This window comes from Schistocerca gregaria, chromosome X (assembly GCF_023897955.1).
Source record: "Schistocerca gregaria isolate iqSchGreg1 chromosome X, iqSchGreg1.2, whole genome shotgun sequence".
Taxonomy (NCBI): Eukaryota; Metazoa; Arthropoda; class Insecta; order Orthoptera; family Acrididae; genus Schistocerca; species Schistocerca gregaria.
In genome coordinates this window covers 855,401,386-855,418,733 of record NC_064931.1, presented here as the reverse complement: position 1 = coordinate 855,418,733, position 17,348 = coordinate 855,401,386, and the positions used below count along the sequence as shown (strand labels likewise).

The window sequence follows — 17,348 nt, the reverse complement described above, 5'->3', positions numbered from 1 at the left end:
AAATACATACAGATTAAAATGGAATGCCATTGATCAGTTTTGGTTTACTGGTAAGATTCATCAGAAAAAATTGCAAAAACGGATGTTCTGGGAGGAAACTGACAAAAAAACTAATAGAAACTAGTGCATCCCCATGAATTCCTATCATAATGTAAACTATGTACACTGTGGAATCAGCCTCTTAGTTTACTTACTTTATTAAGAATCTATTACATATTAGAAACATGTAAAGAGAAGAGTGCAACCAACTCTTGGGCATTATCTAAGCTCAAAGATTATGAAGCTCCTGGAGGTAAAAGAGTCTATATCAAATAATCATCACAGGCTCAGGAAAAAACATCCGTGTGAAACACAGCCTGCTTTGTTCACATAACGACATCTTGCAAACAGTACATGCTAGTTAAATGGTAGATTCTGTTATCTTAGAAATTATGAAAGAAGTGATATGAAATGAGATGAACACACAGAATCAGTTTCAGGAAAGCTGAGTCAAAAACTTGGACTTGTTGGAAGCATTCTGAGAAGTTGTATACAAGATAACAGTCCAACCAATTCCAGAATACTGCTCCAGCAATTGGCGCCCTTATCAAATAGGCATGACAGTAGACACCATATGAAGTTGAATAGGCACTGGTAGGCTTTAACAAGTCAGTTTAACCCACACAAAAGTGTAAGAGAGATGCTCAGCAACTTAAATGAAAATCTTCAGAACGAAAGTGATAATGTTCTCACGATACCCTGTGGGGTAAATTTCAATAACTTCTATTTGAGGAAGACTGTGTTAGAATTTGTAATGTATCATTCCCGGCCAAGCTGTGATGCAGTACCAAAGATGGTTAGGCACACCAAAGTTGGTATCTCACCCATAACCTATTGGAAATTAACTCAAGGAAAATCCTGCAGGAAGTAGCATTTGCAGGAGTAGAGATATTAGCAAGAGCAGAAAATGACAACTGGTAGTGCAAGCACTTTGTTCCAAAAGCTGGTTGGTTGATAGGTCTGAATAGAGTTCCTTGGAGCTAAAAAAGTTGTGGAGCCGGCTGGCAGCACTCACAGGTGTAGGGACAAGTTGTGGGCCCCTGGGAAGGGCAGAGGGTGTTTCAGATTTTTCAAAGTGCTAAACATTTCTGAAGTCACAAGTTAGTGATCCTTCTTGATCAATAAAGTTATTTTTTCAAATACATGAAGCCTCCAAGGATTAACAAGTGAATTCCCATGTGCAGGCACAAAACCCTGATAAGCCACTTTCTGGTTTTGTAAGCAAGTACTGGAGTTTAGTGACCATACAATGCTCACAGGAAGAGCCCTCGTATCAATGTGGAGCCATTACCGAGGAGATGGTATTTAATAAGAGAGACATTTGGTGAGGTTTAACTGAAATTAATAAATTACCTTTGTTACTGTGAAAACCTGAAGTGTGGCATATTGTATGACTCTTTACTGACTTTGACCTGTTCTCTAAATGTGACTAAGCAGATATTTTCGGCATAAGTTGTTTGGAATCAGTTGGCGGTGGCATACTGGACTGTTAGTGGTGTGTGTTTTCCAGTCCAGTGGCCTAATCTCGAAAGCTTTCTGCAGTTATATAGCTGGAGGGTATTAATCATTAGTTGTGAAGCACTGGGAAGTTTAAATCCCTTTCACAGAATCAATACAAGGCTGGCTACCCCTTAAGATGATTCTGTACGTGTATTAGTGCATTATATCCATCCATGTTTATCAATAAACCTTGCCCTACTTAATCTTTGAAGCAGTAAGTCTCACAATATGGCTTATGAATCAAGCCCATGTGGTGTCCAGCCACAAGAGGGCACTGCAATACACTGTTACCTCTCCATGGATGAGATAAAGAAATTTTTCAAATTTTGCAGCATTCATATTATATCTTGGGTAGGGATCATAGGGATAAAGTAACAGTGGTTGGTTGGTTTAAAAGGGGGGAGAAGGGGAGGGACCAAACTGCATTCCAATTAAAGTAATTCCACAAGGGTTGGATTAAAATAATCAAGACATACAAAACACAGCTGGAAGAAAGGAGAAAGGATGACACAAGGGCAACAAACACTAAAATGGACAAAATCGGACACGAAAACCATAGAGAGACACAAGAAACATGTAGAAGAGATGAAAGCAAGAGAGCAGATTACCATGACTGGCAGACCATTAGAATAAAAAGGAGAAACCAGCCACTTTGCAACACATTAAAACCTCTACCCTAGAAGCACTAGGGTGGAGGACACAGAAGGACAAAGGACATGCGTGAAAAATTAGATCAAATGATAAAACCCACCCTCACAAATAAAACATAAAACTAAAGCTGCTGTTGAGGCATTGTCATCCAACACCAAAGGTAGGGTGTGGGGAAAGCTAAAAGTCTGCTGCAGAGTGGCTAAAAGTGGGCAGTCCAGCTAGAGGTGGGCGACCGTCATTTGTGAGCCACAGCAACACCGAGGCGGGTGCTCGCAACAGAGGAGGTAACCATCCATTAGCCACGTATGGCCAATGCAGAGCCGGCAGAGGACAACTGCTTCCCTGCGAGAGGACCACATGGAAGACCTCCACACATTTGTAGTCTCCTTATTGACACACAGTTTTTTGTGTGTACTGTTATGCCATTCCGTCTCCCAAAGCTGAAAAACCCTGTGGCATAAGACAGAACACAGGTCAGTTTTGGAGGTGTTAATCTCCAGAAGCGGGACGGTTCCAGGGAATAAATGGACTCATGGATGGACGCTACCAAAGGATGGTGAAGGTAGCGTAAGTAAATAGTTTGTAGGCTGCTCAATGAGTCAGTACACAGGAGAAATGACTCACCAGGGCATGAGCGGATGTGATCAAGAGCACGAGATATGGCCGCCAGCTCGGCAGACAAAATACCGCAGCCATCTGGCAAGGAGTCTTGTTCAATATGTCCTCCATGAACATACGCAACGCCTACGTGACCATCAGCCAGCGAGCCGTCAGTGTAAACCACTTCATGGCCACAGTACACGATGAGAATCGAGAGGGAGTGATGGTGGAGAGCCGCAGGGTTAACGGAATCCTCAGGGCCATGCAAAAGGTCCAGTAGAATCTGTGACCTAGGTGTACACCATGGAGGTGTACATGAATGGACCTCGAGGAGAAGTGGTAATGGGAAGGACTCCAGTTCAGACAGAAGGGACCAGACACAAACTGCGAACGTGTGCCACATAACTGGCGAGCAGTTGTGCACGCCTAATCTTCAATGGAGGGACTCCGGCCTCCAACAGGACACTGGTCACCAGACTTGTTCTACAAGCTCCCGTAACTACACGAACACCACAGTGGTGCACTGGGTTGAGGAAATGCAACAATGAGGGTGCTGCCGAACCATAAACCCCACTCTCATAGTCAAGGTGGGATCAAGAAATGGCTATTTAGAGTTGCAGCAGCGTAGAGCGATCTGCAACCCAGTTGGTGTTACTCAGGCACCACAGGGTATTGAGTTGCTGTCAGCACTCCCACTTAAGTTGTTGAAGGTGAGGTAGCCAAGTCAACTGGGCATCGAAAACCAGTCCTAAGCTGGTGAACGCGGGCACGCAGCCGCTTAAAGGCTATTAAGTGCTCTAGGGAAGGGTGCTGCTTATGTTGGTGTAGAGTTCGCTGACGCTCTTTAATTGCCTCAGTGACTTCCAGCGAGCATAAAGGGACTGTCTTTCGCCAGGGGCACCCTACAGAACAAGGGATCATGTTTTTCACCACAGAAACGATCATTCTAGTGACCTGGTCAACGACAATATCGATGGCAACATGTGGGGGAGATTCAACTGTGACAGCAGAGGTGAAGACTTCCCAGCCTGCCTTGTTTAATGCCCATCTGGGTAGGCGTCCGTGGGCATAATGACAGCAGAGTGACAGGAAGATGGGGAAGTGGTCACTACCACACAGGTCATCATGTGCTCTCCAGTGGATAGATGGGAGAAGTCCAGGACTGCAAACCAAGGGATCAATGACCGAATATGTGCCATGTGCTACACTGAAATGTGTGGGGGCACCTGTATTTACGAGGCAGAGGTTGAATTGGGAAAGAAAATTTTTGACCTCTCTACCTCAGCCAGTAAGCATGGCGCCACCCCACAAGGGGTTATGTGGGTTATGTGCGTTAAAATCTTCCAAAAGTAGGAAAGGTTTAGAGAGTTGATAAATCAGTGCAGCCAATACATTCAGGGGTACTGCACCATCTGGAGGAAGGTATACAATGCAGACAGTTATTTCCTGTGTCGTCCTTAACCTGACAGCCACAGGTTCACTACTTACTGAGTTCAGGGCATCGATCCAAACTGTACCTGACACTATTATAGTCGCTACGGTTCCTGTAATATTTTTTACAGCTGCAGAGGTCAGGGGTCCACATTGCTGGGAACCAGGTCTTGTGGAGGGCAATGCAGAAAGCATGCCTAAAACTTAACAGTTGCCGCAGCTCAGCCAGGTGGTGGAAAAACTGCCGCAATTCCACTGGAGGATTACATGATCATGAGAAACACTCAATGAGGCAGTCTATGCCTCAGGGTCACCTGCTGCCACCAGATGAGTACCTATGTGATCGACATCCATTGTGTCTAGGGACCAGTGAGATCTAGGTCTTCTGCGGATGCCAGAGTCTCCACCTCATCCTCAGACACAGAGCTTGTAGGTAGTGGTGGTGGTGTGGGTGCCACCACAGTGCCTTGGTTCTTGGGGGTCTTCTCTTTTTAGGTTTTTCTCACTGCTTCTTAGGTTTGTCTGGCTGGGATGGCTTCACTGATTCAGCCTCAGGCACTGAGGAGGACTGTGGCGGGTGTCAGCTTTGCCACTGGTAGGAACCTGGGAAGGGAGTGACCCAAGGGATCCCTTCCTGGCAAGATGAGCTGAAGAAGGCTTATACTTCACCGGCTGCAAAGAGGGGACTGGTGTCCCTGATGGTTGGAGGGAGTGTTGCTCCTGAAGTAGGTTATGCAGGAGCAACAGAGACAGTAGTGCGCTTCACCATCAATGGGGCAAGGGTCTTGTATTCCATTATTTTTCTCTATTTCTGGAGAACCTTGCAGTCTGGTGACCAAGGTGAATGGTGCTCTCCGCAGTTGACACAGATGGGAGGTGGGGCACAGGGTGTATCAGTATGTGAAGGACGTCCACAATCCCGACAGGTGATGCTGAAATACAGCAGGAGGACATATGGCCAAACTTCCAGCACTTATAGCACTGTATCGGGTGAGCGATCTATGGCTTTATGTCACAGAGGTAGACCATCACCTTGACCTTCTCGGGTAACGTGTCACCCTCAAAGGCCAAGAGGAAGACACCAGTGGCAACCTGATTATCCCTCGAACCCCAGTGGACACATGGCTCATCATCAGACTGCAAAAGAAGGTCCCTGTGAAATATGATACCCTGGACCATATTTAAGCTCTTATGGGGCATGATGGAAACAGGAACATCACCCAGCTTGTCACAGGTGAGTAGTGCTCATGACTGGGCAGAGGATGCTGTTTTGATCAAGACCGACCCTGACTGCAATTTGGACAAGCCCTCCACCTCCCCAAACTTGTCCTCTAAATACTCCACAAAAAACTAAGGGTTTCACTGACAAGAAAGATTCCCCATCAACCCTCGTACATACGAGGTATCAGGGCGAATAAGCTTCACAGCCATCCTTAGCCTGGCGTTCCTCCCATGGTGTGGACGGGAAGGGGGGGATGATTTGGGGTCGTATTTCTTAGCATTGAAGTTAGACCTTGACTGCTTGTGTTTGACCACCACCTAGAGGTGACATACTGCACTTCATGGCGAGTCATCTGTCCTGATGCCACCCACTCCAACCAGGGGCCCACCCCACGCGCGCCACCCAGTCACATCAAAGGCCACCTGGCAGGATGGCGACTGCCAGGAGTCCCGGTGCCCCAGGGTGATGGGCATTTACTCCTTGGCATACGTGAAGAGTTAATGGTGCAGGCATCAGCAGAGTGATCCCTGTGTGGTCAGGGGCTACAACCAATAGGGTAGCACCACATAAGGTGCCCCACCCCAACGGACTGACTACCGTGCTGGATATCAGGCGCAAATGAGCTAAGAAGTCCATTATCGTTGACAGCGCAGAAAGCAATACTGCACAGAGGATGGAGGAAAATGCACCCAGAAGGGTGACCTCACCCAACAGCTGGAGAATGAATGGAAGTGCACATCCACGACGATGAAGGATGCAAGAAGTTTCAGCGCATGATGGACACTATGCACCAAGTAAGGTGCCTTTCCGCAATTGGCTCGCTCTTCGGGAAAATTTTGAAAAATGGTGGCCAAACCCTACAGGGGACCATCACAAAGGCCGAAACGGTGAGACTCCTCTTATGACGGGTAGGAATACCTCAGACCTATTCTAACCCCCGGACCTGCAGGGGGGAAAGTAACAGTGATTGCGATGCACACGGAGGAGGAGGAGGAGGAGGAGGAGGAGGAGGAGGAGGAGGACGAGGAGGAGGAGGAGGAGGAACAGTAATTTCTCTGTTACAAAACACATGACAACAATAGCACAAAAAATTGTTAATATCCTCTGCCAGGCATTGAACTGTGGCTTACAAAGTATACACAACCATTTAGATTATAAACAGTGTTCCAGTGGAAGACACGAGGAACATGACAATGAGGCATCTCAACAAATGAATAATTTGTAATTGAATGGTTACCTACATAGCAATGCACAAACTACATGATGTCAGTAACTGATAACAGACTCAGAAAATTTCAGCTGTCACCGCTATCTCATTTGGAGAAAGCTAAAGAAAAGGATTCTGCCATGGTTAGAGATAGAAATCACACTAGTATTCATATGAAATGATTTAGGAAAATCTGGGAACACACACGAAAAAAGCTAGAGGTTAATCTGAACTGAGGGCAACAGAGGAGCATAGGGCAACAGCACTATGAATGCAGCAGGCACACATTCATTACTTCCACACTACACAGTGCAATATAGTTGTCATAACTTCAGAGAGAACATTTGTACTACTCAAATGAGACTTTTGTTGTCAGTTGTACGGAGGTAAGTGAAACACCTCGACTTCTACCCTGCATACGTGACTTTTAGGGATAAATTATTTTAGGGTTTGGGGAATATGAGGAGAGGGAAGGGCCCGTCAGCATTGGGGCAACAAAGAACTTCACATATGCACAGAATATCTAAGATCTATACATCTACGTGTCCACTCTATTCTTGCAGTATTGTGCTTCCACGGGTACTATTAGGCTAAGGATGGTTTGTGTGGATGGACATCATCTTCAAATAATTATTTCTTCTTTCCTTCCTTATGTATGTTACCTAGCATCATGTTAAGTGGTGTCATCCTAATATCTCTGGAAAGTCAGGGGTTCCTCACAGTACTTCCTGAAATTACTCACTCCAAAGAAGCACACATGCGACCTATGTGTTGGTCTCTTTCAATGTGGATAAAATATCATCTCCCTTGTTGTCTCCAGGTACGTATGGGTAAGAGGTGACAGTCTTCAACCATCTTGCACTCAGCTGTTAAATTTAGGTGCTCTTCAATGTTGGAAACACTCTGCGATGCTGTGCAAGTCATGACACTCCATTGGTCTTCTCCACACACGACCTTTTCGTGATGGTGTCTATGAACCATACACGTGGATTTGGACCAGCTGCAAGAACTTCTAGCAGTTCGTTTGTCACAATGTGTATTTTTCTTGCAACAGCCACATAAATATATGAAAGAACCTCAGTCCCAAAACTGATAAAATAATATGTGGAAACATGGATATTAATACAGGTGTTGAGGGTGAAATTAGTAATAACTTCCTAAAAATTCAACACTTTTCAAATATCAGAAATGTTAAACACTGCTGCTATGGTATAGCAAAGCTCAGCATCAATCTTAGACCATGTACTGACAAATACTGACATGGCAAACTGTATAGTGTAAAACCTCCAAAACTGCACAGGTCTACAAATGGACCTTCTCGGCATGCAAATTACATACTTTTTCTAGGGCACTGGCAAAACAAATCTGGGATGAAGTGTGAGTGGAAAACAACTTAGCATCTAAGCTCTCTAAATTCTGCAAACAGTAAATTAATTTTTGAGGAGGTATTTCCAAAAGTAGCCCCTTCAACAGCAGAAGCTGTGGAAAATGGGTGGATACCTTTAAGTAACAGAAAGTCCTCCCAGACAAATAAATTTCTCAGTTGTTTACAATAGTGCTAAACTAATCCATTGTTCCTAAATTACTACTACAGATGAAGAATGATATACAGGAGGCTACTGTTTACTGGGGAGAAAAAGACTGAATGACAAAATAACATATAATGCAGAAAATAAGAGCAAAGTAGTACAAGATGTCACAAACCATGAAACTGGAAAAGGTCTACTGAACAGACATACAAATTGAAGTTGAGAGCAGAGTAATTTCAAATCCTCTGCAGTTGACAAAGTTTGTAAATGACTATTTCTGTAGGATTACAGAGAAGGTAGAACAAAATCTTTGTAAGACATGTCTAGTGCCCACGGTGAATTAAACTGCAAGCACATTAATATTGTTCCCTCTGACAAAACCTGACGTCAAACAATGGAAAATCCAGGACAGAATAACAACAATATTATGAAAAGGATAGATTTCTACTCACCATGTAGTGCAGACGTTTATTCGCAGTCAGGCACCCCACACCTCCCAAAGTCCCATGGTTCGGTGAATCACATTCTCTGCCAGGGTTTTGAATACCTCTCATCATGCCCTGAAATGAGGAATTCCCTACTCACCATCCTTCCCACTCCTCCCACAGAGTATTCCACCACCCACTGAACCTACACAATATCCTCGTCCATTCCTACAGAACCACTGATCCCCATTCATTGCCTCGTGTCTCATATCTCTGTAATGGACCTAGCTGCAAGAGCTGTCCAATACAGCCTCCCACCACTACCTACTCCAGTCTGGTCAGAAGCATCACCAATCCCATCAAAGGCAGGGCTACTTGTGGAACCAGTCATGTGCTCTAAAAGCTAAGTTGAAATCCCTGTGCTGCGCCTTGTGTGGACATGACAACCAACGAGCACGAATGGTCACCGACAAATTGTGGCCAAGAAACAGCTGGACCACTCACTTCCTGAGTATGCTGCCCAACACCGCACTCTTCATTTCAATGACTGCTTCACAGCCTGTGCCACCTGGATCCTTACAACCAACACCAGCTTTTCTTAACCATGCAGGTTGAAACTCTCCCTGCAATGCATTCTATGTCCCTGCAACCCTCCTGGCCTCATTCCCCCAGCACTACACAGCCTTCTGTTCCACCAACGAACCTGTAGTCCTTTTACTTCTCTCCTTCCCCCACCGTCTGTCTAACCTTCCAACTGCACCTAGCTGCTCTACCCTCTCTCCACCTCACCCCTGTATGCTCCCACAAGCAGCATCTCACCTTAATCCACCCATACACTGCTATCTTCCCTCCCCCCCCCCTCCCCCCCCCCCTCCCCCCCGTTCTCCTGTCAGCCTCTCCTGTACTCCCACCAACCACCCAGACTGCTTATCTCACCAGGCACTGTTGCAGTCTGGCCTCAGCAACCAGAGACAGTGTGTGTGTGTGTGTGTGTGTGTGTGTGTGTGTGTGTGTGTGTGTGTGTGTGTTTGCTTGAGAGAGAGAGAGAGAGAGAGAGAGAGAGAGAGAGAGAGAGAGAGATTAATTCAAAAATAGGCCCTTTCACTGAAAATTTATATGTTTAGCAGTCTTTTGTTTTGCCTGCCTGTGACTCAACATCTCCACTATGTGGTGAGTAGCAGTCTATTCTTTCCATAAAACCAGGAATACAATACAGAAATTAAAAATTAGAAGTCAGCAAGCTTAGATGAGATTTCAGTCTCTGTCCAGAAGGTGTGCATATACAGCATACCAACACCATTAACAAACATAATAAATGCATTCCATAAGTATGATATTTTTCCTGAGAACCTAAAACACTTGACTTGCAGCCTTGCTAAAGAAAAGTAATGCAGAGAGTGTGAAAAACTACAGGCGACTAACAACTGTTGTCGTTCTTAGAAATAATTGAATCAATCATGAAAGATAGACTAACATGTTACAAGAATAAGTCCAATATTTTTAACGAAGTACAGTCTGGTTTCCAAAGTGCAGAGGGTAAATTCTTGGTAAAACAACTGTCCAAGATGAAACACATACAAAAGTGTGCCTCAGGGTAGTGGATTGGGTCCAATTCTGTTCTTCATATACATAATGACTTTCTTGGCAGTATAAGATATAAAGAAAATGTATTTGCTGATGATAACCACATTGTCACTGATAACACACCAGAACTCCTATGAGAGAAAGCAAATAAAACCATCAGGGGTGTTTATGATTGGTCAGTATGTAATAAATTAACATTGAACATAAAGAAAACAAACTGTATGCACATCAGCATAGAGTGAATAAACAACTTTGTCATATCAAGTATAAATGATAAATTTATAGATTGTGTAACAAACAAAGTTTTTAGGGATGCACGTTGATTGTTAATTGACACGTAATGTGCACGACAAGATACTGGCAAAAAGAATGCCATCAGCATGTTACGCTCCTAAAGTTGTAACAGGCTATGTTTTGTGGTGACATACTACTCCTACGTATACTAAATTCTTGGCTATGGGATTATTTTCTGGAGATCAAAGGTGTAAAGCATGGACACAGTTGTCAAACTGCAGAAAAGGGCCATAAGAACAATAGCCGTTGGGTTCGTTGTAAAGAACTATTTTTTTTAAAAAACCTGCTCATCCTTACTGCACCAAGTGGATACATCTACTAATCTGTTGTGCATATCAGGGTAAACATGACTAGGTACTTCACTAATAGTTCTATACACAATTATGGAACAACAGCCACTTTTAGTGAGGTGAAAACAAACAAAAAAACTAAAAAACAGCATTTTCTACCAGGGAATAAAATTGTAGAATAAAGAGCCCAAGATAATGAATAATATTCCTAAAACACATCTATTTGAAAAGGTAGCAAATACATACTTCAAAATTAAAGTATACTACACAAAAATTGCTTAGAGGACTCCAAGTAGTGGTTAGTAACAAAAGGAGAAAATTACAATATCCTGTTGCATTTCAGGACAATGTAATGCTTTTACAAGCACATGTTCCAAGATCTATAGTACATAATAGTAGTGTTTAGCCATTCTCCTGAATTCAACATCTAAGTTATCAGTTATTCAGTTTTCCAGACAGACGAAAGAAAGAACCTGGACACATCTACGTTCATGGCCCTGGAGTCACCAGTGGGCATTAATATTGTGTCACATGCAAAACTATGTTTTTATAATAAGATATTTGGTGCCAATTGTGTATGATCAATAGGACATTGTACAACAGAGACCACGAGAAGCTCGTAGTTACAGAACCTGAGGAAGAGCCACCCCAAAATGTTTATTAAAACATTTTTCTCAGTAATGCACTACAAAATTTAAATTATCAGGATGCATTTCAAATATTTGTCACATAAATAAAGGCAGTCAATGTTTTTGGAACTTCTGATATCAAGTGATGTTTCTCAAACAAGTAGTAGATAGTCTTAACTCTGCATCTTGAAGTTCTGGTTAGCTGTATGTGGTAGGGGCTTGGGAGCATGGCCTCCTGCAAGCCCAAATGGGAGAGCATGAGGGAGTCCTATTTCACATTCCACTGCCTACACCAAATGGGAATGAACAGTAGCTGAAACTTGTATTCGAACCTCTGTCTCTGAATATCCCTATTATGCTTTGAGCGTCATTAATTGACATTTAGTATTCGTATTATTTTGATAATGTTTTAGATAGTTTTTTTTTTTTTTCCTCTCTGGCAATTCTACCCACTGTAGGAATCAGTTTGTAAGTGTATTACTAGAGTGCACTAGAGTATGGTAATAAAAGTGTCACAACCTAAGTGAGTGTTTCACAAATGAGCAGAGGAAATATACATACAAAATATGTCCCATTACCATTATTAGCAAGTTTCTTTTTGTGAGTGTAGAGTGCCTGAGTTATAGTGAATACTATTTCATTGCAAATAACTGGGACATACCATGAGCCTCAAAGCAACACAATATGAATTCAGTGTGCAATTTGTTACACAACAATCTGGAACACGAGCTTGAAAACAAACTGTTGAATTGCCCAAATTTTAATGGAATTACCACAGACCATTTTGCAGTGCAGAAGGGGTGATGGGCTGATTTCATCTATAAACAAAAGAATGATGGCGAGCAAAACAGGGATTAATATGCAATAACAAGCAATTCCATTGTTGTAACTGCCTATTTAGCCTACAATATGACATGCTTAAAAATGGTGGTAATGTTTTCCCACTGACATCATATTTTCTGTCACTTTACACAACAAACCTTACTAAAAATGACTTTTCTTGGAGAAATCTTTAATATGATGTCCCACTTATACTACATATTTTTGTAATACACAATTATGAATAAAACAGCCAATAAATACAGTATGCTAGCTTTGCAAGCAGTTAAATCAACATGGTGGCTGCTCGAATGGCTTATTTCAGCAAACCACAACACAAGACCCATGACATAATGGAAACATCACTGTTTCGTCTCACAAACTCAAACACTGCAGAATGAACACATATAAAACATTAAAAGCCTCAATTTTAGAACTGAAAACATGAAAAAAAAATGTTAAATATGCAGCAAAGCCAATATACACTGCATTAAAGATATCTCCGAAACGCGTCTTATAGTATGATTTGTTGTGATACAAGTGTCGGGAAATATGATGATGTCAGATACATATGCTACCTATAGATCTTATCTTGGAGTTTGTATGTAAGCTTTTGGTTTGAGTGTGATCAACATGTATACAGCCAGTCAGGAGTTTGAGCCCTACTATTCCAAAATGTACACTATCTGATCACTTTTCTATACCTGACCATGTCAACTGTTGGCAATGTGACTGAAGTGAAAATGACGAGGAACAACACAGCAGACCAGGCAAATCTTGTGTACTGATAGATAGGTACTGTCCAGCACTGCATATGACGATTGTAAAAAAAATAGCATTAAATCAACAGAAGGAATCACTTGTGAATTCCAAGTCCTACTAGAAGTCAGGTAGCACAATGACCAAGCATAGGGAGTTTAAAAGAATGGGGTACAATGGTTAAGCAGCTCCTTGTAGGCCACACATTTCTGTAGTCAATGCTAAGCAACGGTTGAGGTAGTGTACAAAGCGACACTGCTGGACAGTGGATGACTAAAAATGAGTCATTTGGAGTGATATATCATGCTAAACCATATGGTATCCAGATGGAATGGTTTGGATTTGGCCATTGTGTCTAGTGCCAACAGTGTGGTACAGAGGAAGTGATGTTAGCATATGTGGGTGGTGGTCATGTTTAGGGCGTGGTCCCCTTATTGCACTTATGAAGGACGACTGATTATTTTGGCATGACGATGTATCCTGACATAAAGCAGTGTCAGTGAGGCAATGGATGGTATCATTATTGAAATGGACTAGCCTGCTCAGAGTCCTGACCTAAACCAAATGGAATACCTTTGGCACGAGTTAGAACGATGACTTCATTCTAGGCCCCAGCATCTAACATAGTTACTTTCTCTGGTTTCTTGAGGAAGACTGGAATATGATTCCTTCACAAACATTCAGAAACCTCTTTGAATGTGTCGCCAGCAGAGTTCAAATCATCATATAGGCAAAGAGTGGGCACACCTTATATTAACGTACACTAATAGGTGTCCAGATCCCTTTGAACAGATAGTGTAAGCCCAATACCAAAATTATTGTATTACTACACTCAGTTCCTTCATGGCTGGTGTGTGTTAAAAGTGATTATTGGTATACATCTATGTAAGTTCACATTTCTCAAATATTTCTGTCACAGTCATTACGAGAAATGTACTTGGGAGGTTCCTTCTTCTGGACTGTTACATTACGTACATCACATTTCTTGTAGTATCTGGCACTGAAGATTACTGAGCTATCCGAACATTCGTCTCTGAATCTCCCTCCCCCCTTCCCATTAATCAGATTAAGCAAGTTAATAAGTTGGGGGGGGGGGGGGGGGTGTTTAAATGATCTTATTTTCACCTCTTAGAGGAACATTATTATAAATGTAAAAATTTCCTCAGGATTGAGGATTAACCACGAATTTGCGGTTCTAAAAAGTCCACAGAGATTTAAAGACAGTTTTTTCTTCAATTGCTTGATGCAATTTTGCTCATACATTCTGATAGTTACCATGTCGCTTTCAGAGCACATCCATAGCTCAGTGTTGTGCCTGGCGGTCTAGCGATAAAGCATGTGATGGAAACTGAAAGGTTGCACGATCAAATCCTGGTTGGAGCACAGATTTTCCAGTCTGCCTTTAACCTAGCATTCATCTTCCAACAATATGGAGATCTGCCAGAAACGACATGTGGTTCAAATTCCACGTTAGGTCCCCTTTTCCCAGTTGGGTAACTAGGGCAGATTAGGGACACGCAAGTCACCGAAGTGCTGTACAATTGCAAGACTTGCACAAGGCCATTAAGACACACAAAATTATTATGGCAGTTCAGTGCTTCTTCATTGCTACACATCAATGATACCCACTGTACTACATGTATTCTTCTCTCTAATAAATAAATTAACACATTTTATTTTAGTTAAGTGTATATTTCTGGCTCAAACATCACTCATTACTTCCTGTATGTGTGCATATTATACTGCTTCATTGGGTATGAGGGACAAAAGCCATATATTATTCAAGGTGTATCAATATGCTACTATTACATATAATGAACAAAATATACTGATCATTTGTGACATGGTATCATGTGTACTTCATTGTGAACTATGTTAAAAACTCTTCAACTTTACTTTTATTGTATGATCAGATTATTTGCTAGCTTCCATGAACAATTTTTCAAAAGACTAATTGTGTGTTCAATCACTAAAGGGGAAGAGATTGCATATCTCTATTAAGTACACTATGTAAACAGCACATCTACTCTATGTGTTATGAAATTTGGCACTGCAATTCTTACATTTCTGTTAACTTCTTGTCCTTCACAAATGGATGACATAGCTCAGTCAATGCAGTTAGTAATATTTCATAACTTAAATGTAACTTTCGAAATCAGGCACCCATAACACATCCATAGACAGTTACATGGGTTCAAGATGTGCAGATGTGTATGGACCTAAACAGTTTACGTAAATGTACAAGAATGAGATGTTTTGTGTAAAAATGCATAACTAAATCTTCATTACAATGGAAATCAAGGTGTATAATTTTTTTTTTTCTATATGAATAGTTGACAACAACATGAAGAATGACAGAATGCTTGAATCATTCCCTAGTCGACAGTTGTGGCCCAAAGGTGAATCATTACATGTGTGATTAAATGTACAAAAATCACTTTCTTTCCCATTAAATCTGTCACTGAACCGTGATTTCTTCCTAATCATGTCACTATCATTTTCAGAATCAGATGAACTATCAATTACATTTCTTGTTTACTGTAGCATCACATCTTCTGATGTAGAAAGCTTAAGATAGTAGCTTTCAGAATTGATGGAGGAGCTTATCATTTACAATGTCATCTAATAAATCAGCCTCACTGTTGCTCATCATACAATAACTTCCTCACTGAAACATCTGATAAGAAAAACAGTGTGGTGCAAATTCTGATGAACAGTGATACTTATGTAAGTTGAATGCAGCAAAACAAAACAACAATAAAGTACCCAAACACAACTAAGCAGCCAAAACTGTGAAAAGATAGTGATTTATGGGGGAGGAAGGGGGGGGGGGGCAGACGCTTAAATCTGTCAACAACACGCAGGTACCAGAGTGGTGGTATGAGTATGTTTGGTATTAATGTTCAGTGGATGGCAAGGTGACTCAAGTTAACTTTTCGGTAACACTAGAGGAAAACCCAGAGGCCACACTCTCATCAATAGCACCTTGGGGGAGCAAAGGAGCATGACACATTAACTCAACAACAGCAGTCAAATGGTTAACAAGACCAGCTTCACTCAATAGCTCCCAAGTCCTAAAAAACCATAGGTATTCTCAGTGACATACAATAACCAAGAGACAGAGGGAGCAGATATTCCTTAGTTCCTGTGGTTCCACCTTCACTGTGAACTATATACAGAATAATATGTACTCTAGACTGTTGAGAGATTAAGCTCAACTGCTTGCTCATTAAAAACACTTTCTCACATTGGGGCGGAATCAGATACAAAAGCAGCCTACTGCTCTTATTTCCACTGTGTATAATTTCATGTCTAAAGGAAAACAGTAGCTGCAGTAGGTTCACTCTCTCTATTCAGTTGATGATAATTTAAATGTGAGTTAATCAGATAAATTAACAAGACAATCAGCGTGTTTCTGAACTATTACTGTAAGTGCTGTGTGTATAAGCTCATTACCTTTTAAGGATTACACCAATAAAATGTGGTCTTTGGTTCATTTCCCCATAACATTTTGTGTGTGTGTTCCTTCCAATTTAAGTTGTTCGAAACTGTAATTCATACATATTTAGTTGAATTTACGGCCTTTAGATTTGATTGATTTATCACGTAACTGAAGTTTAATGGATTCCTTTCGCACTTATGTGGATGACCTCCCACTTTTCATTATTTAGAGTTAATTGTCAATTTTCACAGAATACAGATATCTTATCTAAACCATTTTGCAATTGGTTTTTATCTTCTGATGACTTCCTTAGGTGATAAACGATAGCATCATCCTTATGGGTCTCGTGACCCCTGTAATGATAAAATGCGAAGAGATGTAACCATTGTCCTAGTCGAAAGGAGGACTCTCATATTCTGTTGAGGTTGACCATAATGCCGGTCCAAAATTAAAAGCCATTTTCAAATATAAAACAAAATTAATTTAAGTCCATTTACTCAATAACAAAATACTGCCCAACTGCTTTAATTTTTATCTAGATATTTAAACTATACACAACTTGCTCCACTCCTTGAGAAAAAGAAAATTTACAATGCTTCAAACTAGCAACAACAACATGATGAAAGTTCTTAAATTCATGTTATCTTCAAGATGTCAAAGTTCTTGATGCCAGCTCCTTGTGACACAAACAGGTAATTCAATCAAAAAAAATCTATCTGTATATAACAATGAGGTATGTGAAAATAACTGTCTCTCACGAATTCCCTCATTGCTTTAGCCCACGAGTTCATATTCAAGCCCACAATCTTCCATCACCTCATGCTTTCTGAATGTCACATCTATTCTTAGATTTGGTAAAGTTCATGTGAAACTGAATCCATATGTAAACTAGACACCATCAGCTGACTGTATGGACATCATTTAGTG

At 41.5% G+C, this 17,348-nt stretch overlaps 1 protein-coding gene across 1 annotated transcript in view; it reads right to left on the bottom strand.

Annotated features, from left to right (window-relative positions):
- The window catches only part of LOC126299594 (tyrosine-protein phosphatase 69D), a 365,347-nt gene that overhangs the window by 210,467 nt on the left and 137,532 nt on the right, over positions 1-17,348 (bottom strand). The gene's annotated exons all lie outside the window — the stretch shown is intronic.